Source organism: Hordeum vulgare, chromosome 3H, assembly GCF_904849725.1.
Source record: "Hordeum vulgare subsp. vulgare chromosome 3H, MorexV3_pseudomolecules_assembly, whole genome shotgun sequence".
In the NCBI taxonomy this organism is placed as follows: Eukaryota; Viridiplantae; Streptophyta; class Magnoliopsida; order Poales; family Poaceae; genus Hordeum; species Hordeum vulgare.
This window is the reverse complement of record NC_058520.1, coordinates 98,685,726-98,709,404: the sequence shown is the minus strand read 5'-3', so window position 1 is coordinate 98,709,404 and position 23,679 is coordinate 98,685,726.

Genomic DNA, 23,679 nt, shown 5'->3' with positions numbered 1-23,679 from the left:
CATAGATGCATGAGGCTCCTCCCGAGGGAATTGGAACTGGTACTACACGAAGTAATTCCGTGGCAGGGGCTTTGTAGTGAGTGTTTTGAGTCATCCAGTCCAGAACCCAAGTGTTGACATCTGAGACATCTCCAGAGATGTGCAATGTAGCATAGTATTGAAGAATGAGTTCTTCATTCCAGTCACATATGTCCATGCATAATGGTAGTAGTACAGCATCATGAAGAACACGAAGAACTGGAGTAAAGCAAGGAATATTCTCCATATTTTCATCAGGAATTTGTCGGTGCGGAAAAACCTTGTCCTTGTTGAAGAGTACAGCGCAATAGTAGTTCATCGGACTGAGGGTCCAGAATCTGTTGCGCCTTATCCTTGGAGAGTCAAAAGGATTTGCGCCAATGAAATAGTGATGTTCATCAAAGGATTTTGCCTTGTCAAACTTTGGCCTTTTTGTTCTTGTGTAAGGCTGAAGAGTCTTCGGTTGAAGATTCGTGTCGGGACCCCGATCCTAAGCCATAGGAATCTAGCCTCTAACACATCGCATCCCTTTGCGGTCTCACGCATGGTTAATCCCACGGCTGCCACCTTACCTTAGCCGGGACCGTTTGCGCCTTTTGACTCACGTATGCATTTGTGTCGCTAGCATTCCAATGTCAAAGAACCCGGTCGACATAACTAGTCATAAACTCAAGTGGCTCAAGTGTACACAAACAGGCATACATAACCAGCAAAGCAGGTGTCGGTCATCATAGAGTGTAGACGAGTTGTAGCAAGCTACAAGGACTCCATTACACCGCGTGCCATTTCCCCATAGGGATAGACACAACAGCTAAGAAGGATACATGCCGGTCAACCAATGTGTCCGGAGTAGTAGCGAACTACCAGGGCTCGGTGGAAACACAAAGGGGAATTTCTCTGTATAGAGAGCTACTAATGGCATACGACTAGGTGTTGAATCCCATACATATCACAATGCATCACACGTACGCATGACATACTCTATATGCATAGATACAACAATGGCATCACAACATAACCATACAACATCACAACATTTATTTAGAAGACTCGGTAGAGTCTTGCATAATATGTTCATACAGGTAGGGGTCACACGACCCAACACTTATGACATACAAGCAGAGTCATACAAACCAAGCGGAAGCATTAAAGCTGTGTGAGTACAAACAGTTGAAAGGAAAAGGCATAAAGCCTGACTATCTACATATCCCTTCTTAAAGGGGCCAGGTCGTAGCTAGGACACCAGCTACTCGTCATCATCGATGTCTAGAAACAACTCACCTGTTGGCTCGTGGGTATCCTCTTCAACAATTTATAAGCAAACATGAGTACAAGAGTACTCAACAAGACTTTAGAACAGATCTATCTACTCATGCACATGTATCAGCAAAGGGGGTTGTGGTGTTTCATGCAACAAGCCATCTTTGACTCATGGCTAGACTAAAGTACAATTTTAAATAGTTTTAACAACTTCGATAAGTCGTACACGAGTCCACTACCACCACAACAATACACTATCATGGATTCCTTTCAGTCTCCCTACGGAAATGCCGTTTAGGATACTCACACTTATCTTGATACATTTATGAGTAGCCATTAAAGTTATCTACGAACAACATATGTCTCCAAGTAGTCCATATCCGCGGACGCGGCTATTCGAATAGATCATAACCCTGAAGGAGTGTACTTCTTCACACACTCTCTCGCCACTTATCGCCATGTGCACGTCATGCACCTCGGCATCCTTCAAGCGGAAGCCTAGCGAGGGAGTCGGCCACGACCGTTAACCACACTAATACCTAGTCCAGGTTTATCGCCTATTGGAGAGTGAACCCGCATGGAAGTCCGGTCGAGGTTTCCGCCACGGCCCCAAACGACGTGCGCAGGGTTCCCAAGCCCACCATCTGGGTGCCACTTGGTACACCGTGCCACTGCCTACCGCATCATAGCCCACCTCTAAGGTCAGCACTATGCACGGCCTCCAGCATGACTATAAACACCAGAAACTACTTGCAACTCCTGGACTGAGTACTAGGAGAATAATAAGCCGAGAGGGTCAATTAAGTATCCCAACGTGTGGTAGTATCTAGTCTTGGATTACATACACGGAACTCAGTTCCTAAGGACGGTTCCAATGAAACAACCCGCCATGTACTCCTACATAGCCTTTCATCGGTACCTTTACCAAATCAGGTTCCACACTTATACTTTGTCACTAGAACACATTCATCCATTCCTGTTCATCACCTAGATGAAATAGACCTGACACAACTCTAAGCATAGCAGGAAAAGGCACATCATGGCTCAAGCAACTACCAGGTATGCTAGGTTGCAAGGTTTGGCTATTTACTGTGACAATGATAGGTCATGCAGAGCAATAGGTTCAGCTATCGAAGTAAATCATTTGAAATATTTTGTCCTAATGCAATATGTGGGAGCAGGAGCAAGAACATGGGATTATATCGGGATGATCAAAAGGGTGCTTGCCTTTTTGCTGAGCAGAGGGATTAAATCCGTCAGTCGGATATTCGGACGTATCCGGAAGGGCAGAGCATACTAAAATAATAACGACAATCAATAACATTCATATGCAACAATATGATGCATGATCAAGGAATGAAATTTAATGTAGAATGAGCTAGTGTGGCTATCAACCTTAGTATGAATCTGATTTGAATTCAAAATTCAAATATTAATTAAAGTAATATATTTGTCAAATTCATTTAATTGATTTGACGTGATGCTGTTTTATTACTTTGTTTGTCATGCATGAAAATAGCACCATTGTGTTCATTGAATTTTTCTGATCAATTTGCATATATTATTTGTCAAATTTGGAGTTATATTTAATTTTCTATGAATTTACAAAGTTTTGCACTTATTCTGGAATTTTTAAATCACAGAATTGGATTTATTGCGTCAGCATGACATCAGCAGGGTCAACAGGGGCTGGTCAGGTCAAACCTGACCAGTAGGGCCCACTGGTCAATGGTTCAGGGGCTAATCTTGCGCTGACCAGAGACTAAGTGGGGTTTGACCCACTCTGGGGCCCACTGGCAGTGGCCCTAGGGGGTGGATTAAGCTCTAATGAGCTATCCACGTCGACCCCCACTGGAGGGTGGTCGCCGGCGACCTTAGCCGCGGCGGAGGGCTCGCCAAAGATGCTCTGGATCACTCTACATGCCTCAGATTCGGGATCTGAGAGCACTGGGATGAAGCCCAGGCTCGACCCCATCTAACAAGAGCATCGGGAGGGGCTGAGGGTGGCCGGAGGGCACTGGCGAAGAGCTGTGGCGGCTGCCGGAGCTCGGGCCCGATGACCTCGGTGCTAGGGTGCATGAAAGAGAGGGAAATTGGGGGGAAACTATTAGGAGCTCACTTCGGTGTCGATGAAAGGCTCGGGCTGCTCGGGGAGGCGCTGGATCCGACAGATCGACGACGACTTGCCGGCGGCCGTAGCTGGAAAACGACGATGATGGAGGCGATGCAGGGCTCAGAGGCTCTTTTCCTTTGGCGGGGACGACATGCTGGACGAGGCGGAGTGAACGGCGAGCTCGGGGGAGCTTGAAGTGGCCGGAGATGACGGCGAGCTCGAGCTCAAGCTTGGCTCCAATGTCGGCCGAGGGGAGAGAGGCAGGAGAGTGAATGGGAAGAGGGAGAAAGCCGGAATGGATGCGGGTAGCTTATCCCTTCGCAGCCAGCACGACGGGGAGGCCAGGCAGGCACTCAGGTGCGTGGCCGCGTCGGAGGGAGCGGCGGCCACCTCCTGCTGCCTACTGGCGCGAGGAAGACGACACGGGAGGAGGTGAGTGGGCTGGGCCTGAGCGTTAGATAGGTTTTTTTTTTCCATTTTCTTTCTTTTCTGTTTCTGTTTCATTTATTTCTGACATATGTTTCATTTTATTTTTGGCTCCAAACTATTTCTAAAATAGTGAAAATAATGTTGGGGTGTTAGTTGTAATATTTCCAAACCCACATAAAAATTTCAACATTTTATAATAACCAGCAATATTTAAACCCACTTAATTGAAAATTATGAGTGGCTTTTGGTGGTTTAAATAAATGCCAAATGGATTTTAAAAATAAGTTACAACCCTGAATTGTTGTTTCCAATATTTATCAAAAATGATGGACTCTTATGAAGGCCATTTTGGGTTCATTGATTCAACACAAGTTTTGAATTGGGTTGAATATGGAAGTGCTAGGGTTTATCTTTGATTTCTATTTCCATTTTCAAATCAAGAATAAAAACATGAGCACAATCTTGCTAATCATCATAGGGTAGCTAGGGATGTGACAACTCACCCCCACTCAAAAGAATCTCGTCTCGAGATTTGGAAGTCGTCGGGAATAGCGCGGGATACTCAAGTCAGAGACAATCCTCTCTTTCCCATGTTGCCTCTTTTTCAGAATGATTTCACCATTGAACTTTAAGAAACTTGAGGTTTCGACATCGAGTGGTACGCTCAGCTTGATCAAGAATACGAACAGGGTATTCTCGGTAGGAAAGGTTATCTTGGAGATCAAGCGTTCCATTGTCCACTCCACGAAAAGGATCCGAGAAGTAACGCGTGAGTTGCGAGACGTGGAAAACATCATGAACCTTGGAAAGATGCGGAGGAAGTTCCAACTGGTAGGCAACTTCTCCTCGTTTAGCAAGAATGCGAAAAGGACCAATGTAACGAGGAGCCAATTTTCCTTCGATACCGAAGCGATGGGTACCCTTCAAAGGTGTAACCCGAAGGAAAGTCTTCTCGTCAACTTCAAAAGTCACAGCCTTATGATGACGATCATATTGGCTCTTTTGACGAGATTGGGCTGTATTAGACTTTTCACGAATAATGCGAACTTGCTCTTCTGCTTCGTGGATCATATCCGGACCGAAGAGTTGCCTCTCTCCGGTTTCTGACCAATTAAGAGGTGTTCGACATCTTCGTCCATAGAGAATTTCAAAAGGGGCTTTTCCCAAGCTTGATTGATAACTATTGTTATAAGTTAATTCGGCGAATGGAAGACACTTCTCCCAATTCATACAAAATGATATAACACAAGCTCGAAGCATATCTTCTAGGATTTGATTGACTCTTTCTACTTGACCACTTGATTGAGGATGGAAAGCAGTGCTAAAAGATAGGTGAGTCCCCACGGCATTCTGAAAACTTTCCTAGAAGCGAGAAGTAAAAATTCTTCCACGATCTGAGTTAATCTCTAGAGGAACACCATGAAGAGACAATATTCGAGATATATATAGCTATGCTAGCTGGCTAGCTTTTATACTCTCATGAGCTGGCAGAAAATGAGCTACTTTGGAAAGACGGTCAATGACCACAAAGATAGCATTATTTCATTTCTTGGTCCTCGGAAATCCAGTGATGAAATCCATACTAACTTTATCCCATTTCCATTCAGGAATAGCTAAACGTTGAAGGGTGCTAGCAGGCCTTTGAGGTTCCTCTTTAACTCGACGACAAACATCGCAGTTAGCAATGAACTCAGCAATTTCTCTCTTCATCCTAGTCCACCAAAACCTCTGGCGTAGGTCTTGATACATCTTAGTACTACCAGGATGAATGGTGAGAGGAGAATCATGAGGCTCCTTAAGGATCAACTATCGCACATGTTTGCTCTTAGGAACCACTAAACGGTTCTGAAATAACACGGCACCTTGCGCATTGATAGAAAAATCCCTAGCGTTTCTGCTAGCAATATTCTCCTTGATCCGGGATATACCCTTATCATATTTCTGCACAACTATGATTTGATCCCCAAGAGTAGGTTTCGCCACCAGGTTAGAAAGGAACCCTTGAGGAACAATGTGGAGGTTTAACTTCCGAAATTCCTCGTAGAGACGTGGTTGACGTCGTTGTAACATCAGATTGTTACAATAAGAATTACGACTTCGTGCATCAGCCATGACATTGGCCTTCCCCGGGGTGTAAGTTATCCCTAAGTCATAATCTGTGATCAACTCAACCCACCGTCTTTGCCTGAGATTCAAATCCGGCTGGGTGAAGATATATTTCAAACTTTGGTGATCAGTGAAAATTTCGCAACGATTACCAAGAAGGAAATGTCGCCAGTTTTTTAGTGCATGGACTACAACTACGAGCTCAAGATCATGTGTGGGATAATTATCCTCATGTGGACGCAACTGTCGAGATGCGTATACAATCACATGATGATCCTGCATGAGAATGCAACCTAATCCTTGTCGCGAGGCGTCGTCATAGAGAACAAAGTCATTGGAGAAATCTGGTGGTAGCAACACAGGTGCGGAAGTCAGGCGTCTTTTCACTTCCTGAAAGTTATACTCACACTGTGGTGTCCACTCAAACTTTTTATCTTTCTTGAGGAGTTCAGTTAGAGGCTTTGCAACCTTGGAGAAATTCTCGACAAAGCGGCGACAATAGCTCGCTAGACCAAGAAAACTCCTAACTTGCTTAAACGATTCAGGTTGAGTCCAATCTAGGACAACTTGAACTCTCTCGGGATTGACAGTAATACCCTTACCAAAGATTACGTGCCCTAGATAGGTCACTTAGATGCTCTCGAAGTTTGAAAACTTGGCATAAAGGCGATGCTCTCGAAGTTTCATCAATACCAGCCTTAGATGCTCAGCATGTTCTTGTTCGTTCTTCGAGTAGATGGGAATATCATCGAGGTATACCACGACGAATTTATCCAAATACTCCATGAAGATTGAATTCATCAAGCGAGAGAAGGTGGCTGGGGCATTGGTTAAACCGAAGGACATGACAGCGTACTCGTACTGGCCATAACGAGTGACAAAGGCCATTTTTGTAATGTCCCCGTTCTTGATCTTGATTTGATGGTAACCCTACCTCAAATCCATTTTGGAGAAGACTGAGGATCCAGCGAGCTGATCATACAGATCGTTGATCCTGGGGAGCGGATACTTGTTATTTATGGTGACCAGGTTAACTGGTCGATAATCTACAACCATCTGATCTGTTCCATCCTTCTTATTAACGAAGAGGACGGGACAAGCCCAAGGAGAAGAGCTAGGACGAATGAAACCTTTATTCAAGGCCTCGTCTAGTTGCTTCTTAAGTTTGGCTAGCTCCAAGGGTGCCATCTTATAGGGTATTCTGGCTATTAGGACAGTTCTTGGAACAAGATCTATCACAAACTCTACATCCCTGTTAGATGGAATTCCTGCCAGTTCTTGTGGAAAAACATCCGGGAAGTCACAGACTACCGGAATGTCTTCAAGCTCAGGAACAGGACTAGCATTGAGGGAATAGACTTGGCATTTGGCAACTCGAGTTGAGACATTAACTATCTCACCCGAGGGATGGGTAAGCTGAACATATCTAGTATGGGTATCAATCTTGGCGTAATGAGCTGACATCCAGTCCATACCCAAGATGATATTGATATCTGAGGATTTTAGAGCTATCAATGATGCTAGAAAAACTAGTCGGCCTACTAGGATTTCATTGTCATAACTTATCCTAGAAGTTTGCCATTTACTACCACGGGTTTGGACAACTAATGGGATTGGCATATCACAAAAGGACATGTTATGAAACTGCGCATAACTTTAGGAAATGAAGGAATGAGATGACCTAGTGTCAAAAAGAATAGACGCTGAGTGATGATTAACACGGAGCATACCCAAAATAACGTCGGGATCCTCTGCAGCTTCTTCTGCTGAACCATAACTCACGCGGCCACGCGCAGGAGTTGGCTTCACATAATATGCTTTGCCCGGCTTGCCTTGGCCAACAGACTTCCTAGGTTGCTTGTTGATACGTCCATTTTGCATCGTGCTTTCATGTTGATATTTATTGCTTTTTGGGCTGTTATATTACTTGTGGTACCATATTTATGCCTTTTCTCTCTTATTTTGCAAGGTTTATTTGAAGAGGGAGAATTCAGGGAGCTGGAATTCTGGACTTGAAAAGGAGCAAATCCTAGTCCACTATTCTGCACATCTCCAAATGCCCTGAAAAGTTACATGGATTTTTTCTGGATTATATAAAAAATATTGGGCGAAAGAACTACCGGAGGGGGGCCACCAGGGCTCCACAAGCCCCCACTCCGCCACCACCCCATGGTGGCGCATGGCAATCTTGTGGGCTGCCTGGCAGCCCACTAGCTCCCCCCTTGTGCTATATGAAGGGTTTTGGTCCAGAAAAAAATCAATAGGGAGCTTTTTCGTGGTTTCTCCGCCGCCACGAGGCAGAACTTGAGCAGATCCAATCTAGAGCTCCGGCAGGACGATCCTGCCGGGGAAACTTCCCTCCCGGAGGGGGAAATCGTCGCCATCGTCATCACCAACACTCCTCTCATCGGAGGGGAGGCATCTTCATCAACATCTTCATCAGCACCATCTCCTCTCCAATCCCTAGTTCATCTCTTGTAACCAATCTCGGTCTCACGACTCCGATTGGTACTTGTAAGGTTGCTAGTAGTGTTGATTACTCTTTGTAGTTGATGCTAGTTGGATTACTTGGTGGACGAGTTTATATTCAGATCCTTGATGCTATTCATTACACCTCTGATCATGAGTATGATTATGTCTTGTGAGTAGTTACTTTTGTTCCTGAGGACATGGGATAAGTCATGTTAATAATAGTCATGTGAATTTGATATTCGTTCGGTATTTTGATATGATGTATGTTGTTTTTCCTCTAGTGGTGTTATGTGAACGTCGACTACAAAAAAATTCACCATATTTGGGCCTAGAGGAAGGCATTGGGAAGTAGTAAGTAGATGATGGGTTGATGGAGTGACAGAAACTTAAACCCCAGTCTATGCGTTGCTTCGTGAGGGGCTGATTTGGATCCACTAGTTTAATGCTATGGTTAGACTTTGTCTTAATTCTTCTTTTGTAGTTGCGGATGCTTGCGAGAGAGGTTAAGCATAAGTGGGATGCTTTTCCAAGTAAGGGCAGTACCCAAGTGCCAGTCTACCCACATATCAAACTATCAAAGTAATGAACGCGAATCATATGAACATGATGAAACTAGCATGACAGAAATTCCCGTGTGTCCTCGGGAGCGTTTTTCCTCCTATAAGACTTTGTTCAGGCTTGTCCCTTGCTACAAAAGGGATTGTTCCACTTGCTGCAGCGTTGCTACTACTTGTTACTTGTTACTTTTTGCTCGCTACGTTTCACCTCGCTACACAATCACTTGTTACCGCTACTTTCAGTGCTTGCAGTTTTTACCTTGCTGAAATCCGTTTATTAGAGCCTTCTGCTCCTCGTTGGGTTCGACACTCTTACTTATCGAAAGGACTACGGTTGATCCCCTATACTTGGGGGTCATCAAGACTCTTTTCTGGCACCGTTGCCGGGGAGTGAAGCGCCTTTGGTAAGTGGAAATTGGTAAGGAAACATTTATATACTGTGCTGAAATTTATTGTCACTTGTCACTATGGAAACTTTTCCTTTGAGGAGTTTGTTCGCGGTATCTTCACCATGAACGGAAGCACAAGGAGTTGCTCCTCAACCTGAGGTACCTACTGAAAATATCTTTTATGAAATTCCTTCGGGTATGCTTGAGAAACTGCTCGCTAATCCTTTCACAGGAGATGGATCTTCACATCCAGACTTGCATCTGATCTATGTATATGAAGTTTGTGGTTTATTTAAGCTTGTAGGTTTGCCCGAGGATGAGGTAAAGAAGAAAGTCTTTCCTTTATCTTTGAAGGATAAGGCGTTTACATGGTATAGGCTATGTGATGATACTGGATCATGGGGCTACAATCGGTTGAAATTGGAATTTCATCAAAAGTTATATCCTATGCATTTAGTACATCATGATCGGAACTTTATTTATAACTTTTGGCCTCGTGACAGGGAAAGCATATATCAAGCTTGGGGGAGGCTTAAATCAATGCTATATTCATGCCCCAATCATGAGCTCTCGAGAGAAATCATCACCCAAACTTTTATGCTCGGCTTTCTCATGAAGATCGTACCATCCTTGACACTTCTTGTGCAGGTTCTTTTATGAAGAAGGATATTGATCACAAGTGGAATTTATTGGAGAGAATCAAACGCAACTCTGAAGATCGGAAGCTGGAGGAAGGTAAGGAGTCAGGTATGAATTTCCAGTTTGATTGCGTTAAATCTTTTGTTGAGACAAACACTTCTAGAGATTTTAGCACTAAGTATGGAATTGACTCTGAGATAGTAGCTTCTCTAAGTGAATCTTTTGCTGCTCATGTTGATCTTCCCAAAGAGAAGTGGTTTAAATATCATCCTCCTGTAGAAAGCAACATAGCCAAAACCAATCTAGTTGAGGAGAAAGTCATTGCTTTTAGTGATCCTATTGTTCCTTGTGCTTACACTGAGAAACCACCATACCCTGCTAGGATAAAGGATTATTCTAAAGCTCCAACTGTGATATGTAGGGGTTACATTAGATCACTTGTACCCCCGGAGGAGATTAGAGTTGAACCTAGTGTCGCTATTATCAAAGATCTCTTAGCCGAAGACATAGACGGGCATGTTATCAAATTCTGTGAGGACTACGCTAGAATTGCTAAACCTCGCGCGAAAGACAAACACGGACCTGTAGTTGGCCTGCCCGTTGTTTCTGTTAAGATAGGAAATCACTGTTACCATGGTTTATGTGATATGGGAGCTAGTGTTAGTGCAATACCCCGTTCTCTATATGATGAAATCAAAGATGAGATTGCACCTCCTGAGTTAGAACCCATTGACGTCACTATTACGCTAGATAATCGAGACAGTATCTGCCCTGTGGGAATTGTGAGAGACGTAGAAGTCCTATGTGGTAAGACGAAGTATCCTACTGATTTCCTCGTCCTTGGTACTGCGCAAGAGAGCTTTTGTCCGATCATATTTGGTAGACCCTTTCTCAACACTGTCAATGCTCACATTGATTGCATTAAGCAGACTGTCACGGTAAGTTTCGAGGGTGTGTCTCATGAATTTAACTTCTCCAAGTTTGGAAGACAAACCCATGAAAGAGAGTCGTCTGGTAGAGATGAAATCATTGCTCTTGCTTCTATTGTCGTACCTCCTACAGATCCTTTAGAGCAATATCTGCTTGAGCATGAAAATGATATGCATATGGAGGAGAGATATGAGATAGATAAAATTGTCTTAGAACAATATCTTATTCTCAAGAATAATCTGCCTGTTGAACTGCTTGGGGATCCTCCCCCACCAAAGGGTGATCCTGTGTTCGAGTTTAAACAGTTGTCGGATACTCTTAAGTATGCCTATCTTGTTGAGAATGAGATATATCCTGTCATTATTAGTGCTCTCCTCTCAGAGCGCGAAGAGAAGAAGTTACTAAAAACTCTGAGGAAGCACCGCGCTGCTATTGGATATACTCTTGATGATCTTAAGGGTATTAGTCCTACTCTATGTCAGCACAAGATAAAAACCGATACTGACTTTAAACCAGTTGCTGATCACCAAAGGAGATTAAATCCTAAGATCAAAGAGGTCGTTAGAAAAGAAATATGAAAGCTTCTGGAAGCAGGAATCATTTATCTTGTTGCTCATAGTGATTGGGTAAGTCCAGTACATTGCGTACCTAAGAAGGGAGGTATTACCGTTGTTCCTAATGATAAGGATGAACTAATCCCACAAAGGATTATTACCGGCCATAAAATGGTGATAGACTTCCGGAAACTTAACAAGGCAACCAGGAAAGATCATTATCCTTTGCCGTTTATCGACCAAATTCTAGAAAGGCTATCAAAGCACACACACTTCTGCTTTCTAGACGCTTATTCAGGTTTCTCGCAGATACCTGTTGCACAATCTGATCAAGAGAAAACCACTTTCACCTTCCCTTTCGGTACCTTTGCCTATAGACGTATGCCTTTTGGCTTATGTAATGCATCTGCCACCTTCCAAAGATGTATGATGGCTATATTCTCTAACTTTTGTGAAAAGATTGTCGAGGTTTTCATGGATGACTTCTCCGTTTACGGGTCTTCCTTTGATGATTGCCTCAGCAACCTTGATCGAGTCTTACAGAGATGCGAAGAAACCAACCTCGTCTTGAATTGGGAGAAGTGCCACTTTATGGTTAATGAAGGTATCGTCTTAGGACACAAAATCTCTGAAAGAGGCATTGAAGTTGATAAGGCTAAGGTTGATGCAATTGAGAAAATGCCTTGCCCCACAGATATCAGAGGTATAGGAAGTTTCCTAGGTCATGCGGGTTTCTATAGAAGGTTCATTAAAGACTTCTCTAAGATTTCTAGGCCTCTTACCAACCTCTTGCAGAAGGATGTTCCTTTTTTTTCATGAGGATTGTGAGGAAGCCTTTGAAATACTTAAGAAGGCTTTGATAACCGCACCTATTGTTCAACCACCTGACTGGAACTTGCCCTTTGAAATCATGTGTGACACTAGTTATTATGCTGTTGGTGCTGTTCTAGGACAAAGAGTTGACAAGAAGTTGAATGTCATTCACTACGCTAGTAAAACTCTAGACAGTGCCCAAAGAAACTATGCCACTACGGAAAAGGAATTTTTAGCAGTCGTGTTTGCATGTGAAAAGTTCAGATCTTACATAGTTGACTCCAAAGTCACTATTCACTCTGATCATGCTGCTATTAAGTACCTCATGGAGAAGAAGGACGCTAAGCCTAGGCTGATCAGATGGGTTCTCCTGCTACAGTAATTTGATTTGCACGTCGTTGACCGAAAGGGTGCTGATAACCCTGTAGCAGATAACTTGTCTAGGCTAGGGAATGTCCTTGATGACCCACTACCTATTGATGATAGCTTTCCTGATGAGCAATTAATGTCATCCGCACTTCACTTAGTGCACCGTCGTATGTCGATTATGCAAACTATATCATAGCCAAATACATACCACCCAGTTTCACCTATCAGCAAAAGAAGAAATTCTTATTTGATTTGAGACACTACTTTTGGGATGATCCTCACCTTTATAAGGAAGGAGTAGATGGTGTTATTAGATGTTGTGTGCCTGAACATGAACAGGGACAGATCCTGCAGAAGTGTCATTCCAAAGCCTACGGAGGACACCATGCTGGAGATAGAACTACCCATAAGGTATTGCAATCAGGTTTCTATTGGCCCACTCTCTTCAAGGATGCCCGTAAGTTTGTCTTCTCTTGTGACGAATGCCAAAGGATATGGAACATCAGTAAGCGCCAGGAAATGCCTATGAACTATTCACTTGTCATTGAACCATTTGATGTCTGGGGATTTGATTATATGGGACCCTTCCCGAGTTCCAATGGGTACACTCACATCTCAGTTGCTGTGGATTATGTTACTAAGTGGGTAGAATCTATCCCCACTAAAAATGCTGATCACCACACCTCTATTAAGATGCTTAAAGAAGTCATATTCCCAAGATTTGGAGTCCCTAGATACTTAATGACTGATGGCGGTTCACACTTCATTCATGGTGTTTTCCGCAAGATGCTAGCTAAGTATAATGTCAACCATAGAGTTGCATCTCCTTATCATCCTCAGTCTAGTGGTCAAGTTCAGTTGAGTAATAGGGAGATGAAGTTGATCTTACAAAAGACCGTCAATAGATCTCGAAAGAACTGGTCTAGCAAACTTGACGATGCACTATGGGCTTATATGGCTGCTTATAAGAATCCCATGGGCATGTCATCGTATAAAATGGTTTACGGTAAGGCCTATCATTTACCTCTTGAGCTGGAACACAAAGCTTATTGGGCAATCAAAGAGCTCAACTTTGATTTCAAACTTGCCGGTGAGAAGCGTTTGTTTGATATCAGCTCGTTAGATGAATGGAGAGCCCAGGCATATGAGAATGCCAGGTTGTTCAAGGAAAAGGTTAAGAGATGGCTCGACAAACGAATACATAAACGAGAGTTCAATGTAGGTGATTATGTCTTGCTATACAATTCTCGTTTGAGATTCTTTGCAGGCAAGCTTCTCTCTAAATGGGAAGGTCCCTATATTATCGAGGAAGTATATCGTTCCGGTGCCATCAAAATCAATAACGCGGAAGGAAATTTTCCTAGAGTGGTAAATGGTCAAAGAATCAAGCATTACATCTCTGGTACTCCCATAAATGTTGAGACCAATATCATCAATGTCATAACTCCAGAGGAGTACACAAGGGATGTTTATCAGCCTGTTTCAGACCTTGAAAACGAACATGTATCTGTTTCGGCAAAAAATTGGACTCCGATACTTTTCCAATAGGAAATTTCTTCCGTTTTGGAATTTGTGGAAAATTAGAAAAATAAAAAGCAGTCCGGAGAGCGAACGAGGCGGCCACAAGCCCTGCCACCGCCCCTACCCCCCTGGTGGCGGGGGGCAAGCTTGTGGGCACCTCGTGTGCCTCCCGGACTCTGTTTTCTTGTGGAGGACTCCTTCTGGCCCAGAAAAAATCAATATATAGTTGCCCGAAGGTTTTGATCTCCGTATCGCGCAGTTTTCCTCTGATTTCGTTTCGAGCTTGTTGTCTGCCACAGATTTAGGTCAAGATGTCTTCTCAAGATTCAGAAGAAGAGATCTATGTGGCCGATGATCGTTCTAACTCTAGGATTAATGGGGACTTGGAACCATATGGCTGGACCACTGATGAGGAAGAGGACTATGACCCTAAAGAGAAGGAGCAGACGAGTTCCGATGAAGAGGAGGCTCCTCTACCTCAACCTGCAAACACCCATGTGGAGTTCAAGAAGTCAAGCCTCCCTGACCATAGGAAGAATCCTAAGACCTTGTGTATCCCTTCTCGTTTCTTGCAGGAGAGTAAGCAGGAACTTTGCCATAGAGTGTTGAAACATGAGGAAAAAAATGACGATCTAAGGGAGCAGAACTTTTTTCTCATTTGGAAATTAGACAAGCTCAAGACTACTCCGACAACAACACCACCTTCACCACCAAAGGAAGACAACTAAGCATTGGTATGGGCAATCCCCTTGGCTTCTGCCAAGCTTGGGGGAGTTGCCTTGGTATCGTATCACCTTTATATCTTTTGCTTTTACCTTTGTTTAGTTCTTTCCTTTTCAGTTTTTATTTCTTCTCTTAGAGGAATAAGTCTTTTGTTTTTAGTTTGAGTCTGTCGCTTTTGTCTCTCCCCTGATGTATTCGAGCTTACGAGCTATATAATAAAGAGTTTCTTAGTCAAGGGCTTTGCTTTGTGCCATGATCAAAAGTATGAAAAGAACGATAGCATGAAAGATCATGAGACGATCTTATGGAAAGTGATAACTTCACTTATGACGTGTATGATGATTGAAACTTGTTGAGAATAAATCAACATAGACCTCAGTCATTGTTGCAATTAATAAGAAGTAATAAGGAAAGAGAGGTTCACATATAAATATATCATCATAGACACTTTTTACAATTGTGAGCACTCACCAAACTATTACATGCCTAGGAGTAGATGTTGGACGAGGAAGACAACATAATGATTTGTGTTTGCTTGGTTCCAAACAATGTTATATGATTAGAGATCCCTTAGCATGTGACGATTGCTTCCACCTCATATTAGCGAAAACTCCCACACCAAGTAGAGATACTACTTGTGCATCCATAAACCTCCAACCCAGTTTTGCCATGAGAGTCCACCATACCTACCTATGGATTGAATAAGATCCTTCAAGTAAGTTGTCATCGGTGCAAGCAATAAAAAAATTGCTCTCTAATATGTATGATCTATTAGTGTGTGGAAAATAAGCTTTGTACGAACCTGTGATGAGGAAGACATAAAAGCGACAGACTGCATAATAAAGTTATTTATCACAGGAGGCAATATAAAGTGACGTTCCTCCGCACTAAGAGGACACGCATTCAAACCTCAAAAGCGCATGACAACCTCTGATTCCCTCTGCGAAGGGCCTATCTTGTACCTTTACTTTTTACCCTTGTAAGAGTCATGGTGATCTTCACCAATTCCCTTTTTTGCCTTTGTCTTGGCTACTGTCACATGCTTGGGAAAGATCTATATTCATATATCAACTTGGAGTTGAGTACTCATGCTTTACTGTTGTTGACTTTACCATTGAGGTAAATGGTTGGGAGGAAAAACTATAAGCCCCTATCTTCCTCTGTGTCCAGCTGAAACTTTGACACCATGAGTACCACGTGAGTTGTAACAATTGTGGAAAACAAAAGAGATGATTGAGTATGTGGGTTTGCCTTACAAGCTCTTATTTGACTCTTTCTGATGTTGTGATAAATTGCAATTACTTTAATGACTATGGATTATTGTTGGTTACTTCTCGGTAAGGTTTTTTGCTTCATGCTTTGCTTTGTGAAGGAATTGTTACTTTCCCATAAGAATATTTATGATATATTGCAGTTCTATGTGTGATCATGATGCCCTCATGTCCGTATTATGTTTTATCGACACCTTCGTCCTTCAACATGTGGACATGTTTATGGAACTTGGTTTTCGCTTGAGGACAAGCGAGGTCTAAGCTTGGGGGAGTTGATACGTCCATTTTGCATCATACTTTCATGTTGATATTTATTTCTTTTTGGGCTATTATATTACTTGTGGTACCATATTTATGCTTTTTCTCTCTTATTTTGCAAGGTTTATTTGAAGAGGGAGAATTCAGGCAACTGAAATTCTGGACTAGAAAAGGAGCAAATCCTAGTCCACTATTCTGCACATCTCCAAATGCCCTGAAAAGTTACGTGGATTTTTTCTGGATTATATAAAAAATACTGGGCGAAAGAACTACCGGAGGGGGGGCCACCAGGGCTCCACAAGCCCCCACTCCACCACCCCCTGGTGGCGCAGGGCAAGCTTGTGGGCTGCCTGGCGGCCCACTAGCTCCCCCCTTTTGCTATATGAAGGGTTTTGGTCCACAAAAAAATCAATAGGAGCTTTTTCGTGGTTTCGCCGCTGCCACGAGGCGGAACTTGAGCAGATCCAATCTAGAGCTCCGGCAGGACGATCCTGTCGGGGAAACTTCCCTCCTGGAGGGGGAAATCGTCTCCATCGTCATCACCAACACTCCCCTCGTTGGAGGGGAGGCATCTTCATCAACATATTCATCAGCACCATCCCCTCTCCAATCCCTAGTTCATCTCTTGTAACCAATCTCCGTCTCACGACTCCGATTGGTACTTGTAAGGTTGCTAGTAGTGTTGATTACTCTTTGTAGTTGATGCTAGTTGGATTACTTGGTGGAAGAGTTTATGTTCAGATCCTTGATGCTATTCATTACACATCTGATTATGATTATGATTATGATTATGTCTTGTGAGTAGTTACTATTGTTCCTCAGGACATGGGATAAGTCATGTTAATAATAGTCATGTGAATTTGATATTCGTTCGGTATTTTGATATGTTGTATGTTATTTTTCCTCTAGTGGTGTTATGTGAACATCGACTACATAACACTTCACCATATTTGGGCCTAGAGGAAGGCATTGGGAAGTAGTAAGTAGATGATGGGTTGCTGGAGTGACAGAAACTTAAACCCCAGTCTATGCGTTGCTTCGTGAGGGGCTGATTTGGATCCACTAGTTTAATGCTATGGTTAGACTTTGTCTTAATTCTTCTTTTGTAGTTGCGGATGCTCGCGAGAGAGGTTAATCATAAGTGGGATGCTTGTCCAAGTAAGGGCAGTACCCAAACGCCGGTCCACCCACATATCAAACTATGAAAGTAACGAACGTGAATCATATGAACATGATGAAACTAGCATGACAGAAATTCCCGTGTGTCCTCGGCAGCGTTTTTCCTCCTATAAGACTTTGTTCAGGCTTGTCCCTTGCTACAAAAGGGATTGGGACACTTGCTGCACCGTTGCTACTACTTGTTACTTGTTAATTTTTGCTCGCTACGTTTCACCTCGCTACACAATCACTTGTTACCGCTACTTTCCGTGCTTGCAGTTTTTACCTTCCTGAAATTCGTTTATCAGAGCCTTCTGCTCCTCGTTGGGTTCGACACTCTTACTTATCGAAAGGACTATGATTGATCCCCTATACTTGTGGGTCATCACTTGGCAGCTATATTCTGAGGACACTCTCGTGAATAGTGTCCTGGTTCTCCACACTTGTAACACATCACCTGATTGGCACGTGGTGCAGCATTGCTAGCTGGACCACCATAGGTCTTTGCTGGAGGGTTGGTCTGGTTCACGTGAGGCGCCACATAGGATGTCCTCGGGGTATATCTTGGCGGCAGAGAGCTATTCAGGACCCACCACCCGCGTTTCAGAAACGCGGAACTGGATGAAGAGCCTGAATCGTGAGAGTGCTTCTTCGTGGCTTCATAGTCGGTATGACCAGTCTCTGCACTGATCGCCTTGTTGACAAGAGCTTGAAAACTTGTACATTCATGAAGGCGCAGGTCACGACGAGATTCGGGACTCAGACCCTTACGGAATCTTGCTTGCTTCTTTGCGCTAGTGGACACCTCTTCACTTGTGTAGAGAGCGAGATTACCGAACTCGCGGCTATAAGCATCCACTGTCAACTTTCCCTGGGTGAAGGAACATAATTCCTCTCTCTTACGGTGCACCAGTCCCTCTAGAATGTGGTGCAGACGGAAGGCTGCACTGAAATCTGCCCATGTGGCTGCTGGTCTGGCAGGACGCATAGCTTCAAAATTCTCCCACCACTGATTGGCGGGGCCTTCCAGAAAATACGCAGCGAAGGTCACCTTGTCAGCCTCAAAAACATTGGCAGAGTGTATCTTGTGCGATATACTGCACAACCAGTCATCAACGTCGAGAGGATCGACGGAGTGATGGAACTTCGGGGTATTCAGCTTCACAAAGTCATTGAGGGACACTGCGTCATTTCGCGGATGACAAGCTGTGTTTTGCTCAATATGTTCTAGTAGACGGTTGGTCTCTCGCTTGTTTCTTTCTTCCTCGAGCATAACCTCCGCCAGAGAAGGCGGGTGAGGCAGTTCCTCCTGTGCTTCCTGATGATATGTCTCCAAAGTATCTATAACTTTTGATGGTTCCATGCTATTATCTTGTCAAACTTTGGATGTTTCGTATGCCTTTTATATCTTTTTTGGGACTAACTTATTAACTCAGTGCCAAGTGCCAGTTCCTGTTTTTTCATGTTTTTGACCCTTTTCAGAGGAGAATTTTAAACGGAGTCCAAACGGAATAAAATCTCCGAAAAGATTTTTTCTGGAACAGAAGATATGCACGGAGCGTGAGGACCAATGCAGAGGGCACCAGGGGAGGCCACAAGCCCCCTAGCCGCGGCCAGGGGGCCCCGCGCCTAGCAGGCTTCTGGGGCCCCTGTGGGTCCTCTGCCCTACTTCTTCCGCCTATAAATCCCCGAAAAATCCAAAACCACGAGAGAGAACCACGAAAATACTTTTCTGCCACCATAAGCTTCTGTCTCCACAAGATCCCATCTGGGCACGTTATGGTGCCCTGCCGGAGGGGGATTCGGATACAGAGGGCTTCTTCATCAACACCATTCCGTCTAGATGATGCGCGAGTAGTTCACCATATACCTTCGGGTCCATAGCTAGTAGCTAGATGGCTTCTTCTCTCTCTTGGATCTTCAATACAAAGTTCTCCATGATCTTCATGGAGATCTATCCGATGTAATCTTCTTTTGTGGCGTGTTTGTCGAGATCCGATGAATTGTGGATTTATGATCAGTTTATCTTTGAATCTTATTTGAGTTTCGTCTGATGTATTATATGCATGATTTCATATCCTTGTAATTCTCTTCGAGTTGTGGGTTTTGTTTGGCCAACTTGTTCTATGATTCTTGCAATGGGAGAAGTGCTTGGTTTTGGGTTCATACCGTGCGGTGACCTCACCCAGTGACAGAAGGGGTAGCGAGGCACGCATCGTGTTGTTGCCATCAAGGGTAAAAAGATGGGGTTTATATATATTGCATGAATTTATCCCTTTACATCATGTCATCTTGCTTAAGGCGTTACTCTGTTTGTCATGAACTCAATACACTAGATGCATGCTGGATAGCGGTCGATGTGTGGAGTAATAGTAGTAGATGCAGAAAGTATCGGTCTACTTGTCTCGGACGTGATGCCTATATGTATGATCACTGCCTTAGATATTGTCATGACTTTGCGCGGTTCTATCAATTGCTCGACAGTAATTCGTTCACCCACCGTAGTATTTGCTATCTTGAGAGAAGCCTCTAGTGAACACTATGGCCCTCGGGTCTACTTCACATCATATTTTCAGTCCTACACTTTTACTTTGTTGCACTTTCCTCCCTCAAATCTCACCTTGCAATCAATCATGAAGGGATTGACAACCCCTTTGTAGTGTTGGGTGCAAGTTTGATGTTTTTGCACAGGTACATTGGTGCCTCATCTTGATACTCCTACTGGATTGATACCTTGGTTCTCAAACTGAGGGAAATACTTACTGCTACTGTGCTGCATCACCCTTTCCTCTTCAAGGGAAAAAACCAACGCAAGCTCAAGAGGTAGCACCTGACTACCTTCTCCCTGCTCCTGGCTAGGGGCACGGTTCTGCCTGGTAAACACCATCCTGGCAAACAAACTCATAGCTTAGACTAGATCAACAATAATACTAGCTATGTATTAAGAATGCACTGAACACACGAAATGCGGAAATGAACATCCGAACGACATGGTAACAAACAACTGCTATATATACACCATGGTTCATACACACCATTACATAGTTCAGTACAACCTCAAACTAAAGAGCAAACTACTGAAAAGATGATACTACTCATCAGAGGCTTTCCAAGCTTTCTATACATTATTTATCTATGCCTCCGGAACTCATCTCACAACATAGTCATACTCCACAAGACACAGAGGACTGTGGAAGTACAACTACTACCATACTACTCTTCCACTCACGGGTTCAAGCATCCGCATAAAACATCTCATAAAGGTTGCCTTCATGGCCTGTGAGCTCAACCTACGGATCAGGAAATAGTCAAGCCTGAGACCCCTGAGAACCGTAAGGACATGAATCTGGCCTTGGTCCCGTGACTGGTGGTAGTAGAGGTCCCCGAAGAGGGGTGACACCTCCTATAGCAGGTCAGTCAACATGAGCTGGAAGATGAGTCCTAATGGGGTTCAACATCTCCATATCCCCATAACCTGTCTGAACTACATGTGACAGCTGTGTCAAGGCTGTCCACAAACGGGCACGAGTAGCATAGAGCTCCATACAAAGGGCACGAGCATCTCTGTCTCTATTTTCTAACGTATCAGTGGTAGACTGCAGCAGCGGATCCTCCAAAGAGGAATGAAAGTAGATCCCACTAAGGTATGCTTCTTCTCCTGGCTGAGAAGCAGGAACATAGCAGAACTCTGAATTCTGCAGCAGTGCATGTATGGCTCTCATGATGGTCAACATTGAATAGGCAGCATCTTGTACCGCCATGTCAACAGTAACCCCCAATCCATAAGACCAATGGATCGGATCCTCGGCTCCAGGGTAATCTGGGAAAACCTTAACAGTGCATAGGTATTGACTCTGGTTGAAATCCCGGTACTGCTCCTCCACTTTAGACTTTGGGTACCAGCGGTAACCGGCTACTGACATCATCCTGACCAGCATGGCCGTGTGACCCGGCACATCAATGCACCTAGTCAAATGGACCAACTGACGAGAAGGACGACCAGGCATCTGAAATGGAGAGTAATGCAAAAGGCATTAGAGCTCTGGAGATAAAATTGGGCAGCATAACGGCTGTAAATGCTCAAAAACAATTTTGAGACAACCCACAAAAGATAGGATAGCATAACCACTCAACTATCAAGTTCAATTCCATGGTCACCAAAAACTTATTTTCTTGTCCTTGAAATAAAAGAAACTCGGATTAACTCTCGAACCGTTTTCCTACAATCTACCGAATAGTAACATGTGATCCTGAGAGATAGACAAGTAACCTAGTTCTTAATCCCCGAAGTAAAGATGAGGATGACCAGAGTAGAATGACTTGAGAAGAGAAGCAAGAAACTTACGTTCCCTTCCACAAACAATTCCCTTATATATAACTAAAGCAATTATAGACTCAACTTCGACCAGTTTGGCTTGGTAATCCTACAGTCGGTCAGGCTCTGATACCAACGCTGTCGGGACCCCGATCCTAAGCCATAGGAATCCAGCATGTAACACATCGCATCCCTTTGCAGTCTCACGCTCGGTTAACCCCACGGCTGCCACCTTACCTTAGCCGGGACCGTTTGCCTCTTTTGACTCACGTATGCATTTGTGTCGCTAGCATTCCAATGTCAAAGAACTCGGGTCGACATAACTAGTCATAAACTCAAGTGGCTCAAGTGTACACAGACATGCATACATAACCCAACAAAGCAGGTGTCGGTCATCAACGAGTGTAGAAGAGTCGTAGCAAGCTACAAGGACTCCATTACACTGCGTGACATTTCCCCATAGGGACAGACACATCAGCTAAGAAGGATACATGCCGGTCAACCAATGTGTCCGGAGCAGTAGCGAACTACCAGGGCTCGGTGGAAACACAAAGTGGCATTTCTCTGTATGGAGAGCTACTAATTGCATACGACTAGGTGTTGAATCCCATACATATCACAGTGCATCACACGTACGCATGACATACTCGTTATGCATAGATACAACAATGGCATCACAGCATAACCATACAACATCACAACATTTATTTACAAGACTCGGAAGAGTTGCATAATATGTTCATACAGGTAGGGGTCACATGACCCGACACTCAAGACATATAAGCAGAGTCATACAAACCAAGCGGAAGCATTAAAGCTGTGTGAGTACAAACAGTTGAAAGGAAAAGGCATAAAGCCTGACTACCTACAGATCCCTTCTAAAAGGGGCCAGGTAGTAGCTGGGACACCAGCTACTCGTCATCATCGATGTCTAGAAAGAACCCACCTGTTGGCTCGTGGGTATCCTCTGCAACAATTTATAAGCAAACATGAGTACAAGAGTACTCAGCAAGACTTTAGAACAGATCTATCTACTCATGCACGGGTATCAGCAAAGGGGGTTGTGGTGTTTCATGCAGCAAGCTAGCTTTGACTCTTGGCTAGACTAAACTACAATTTTAAATAGTTTTAACAAATTTGATAAGTCGTACACGAGTCCACTACCACCACAACAATACACTATCATGGATTCCTTTCCGTCTCCCTACAGAAATGACGTTCATGATACTCACACTTATCTTGATACTTTTATGAGTAGCCATTAAAGTTATCTATGAACAACATATGTCTCCAAGTAGTCCATATCCGCGGACGCGGCTATTCGAATAGATCATAACCCTGCAGGGGTGTACTTCTTCACACACTCTCTCGCCACTTATCGCCATGTGCATGTCATGTACCTCGACAACCTTCAAGCCGAAGCCCAGCGAGGGAGTCGGCCACGACAGTTAACCACACTAATACCTAGTCCAGGTTTATCGCCTATTTGAGAGTGAACCCGCACGGAAGTCCGGTCGAGATTTCCGCCACAGCCCCAAACGATGTGCGCAGGGTTCCCAAGCCCACCATCCGGGTGCCACTTGTTACACCGTGCCACTGCCTACCGCATCATAGCCCACCTCTAAGGTCAGCACTATGCACGACCTCCAGCATGACTATAAACACCAAAAACTACTTGCAACTCCTGGACTGAGTACTAGGCGATTAATAAGCCGAGAGGGTCAATTAAGTATCCCAACGTGTGGTAGTATCTAGTCTTGGATTACATACACGGAACTCAGTTC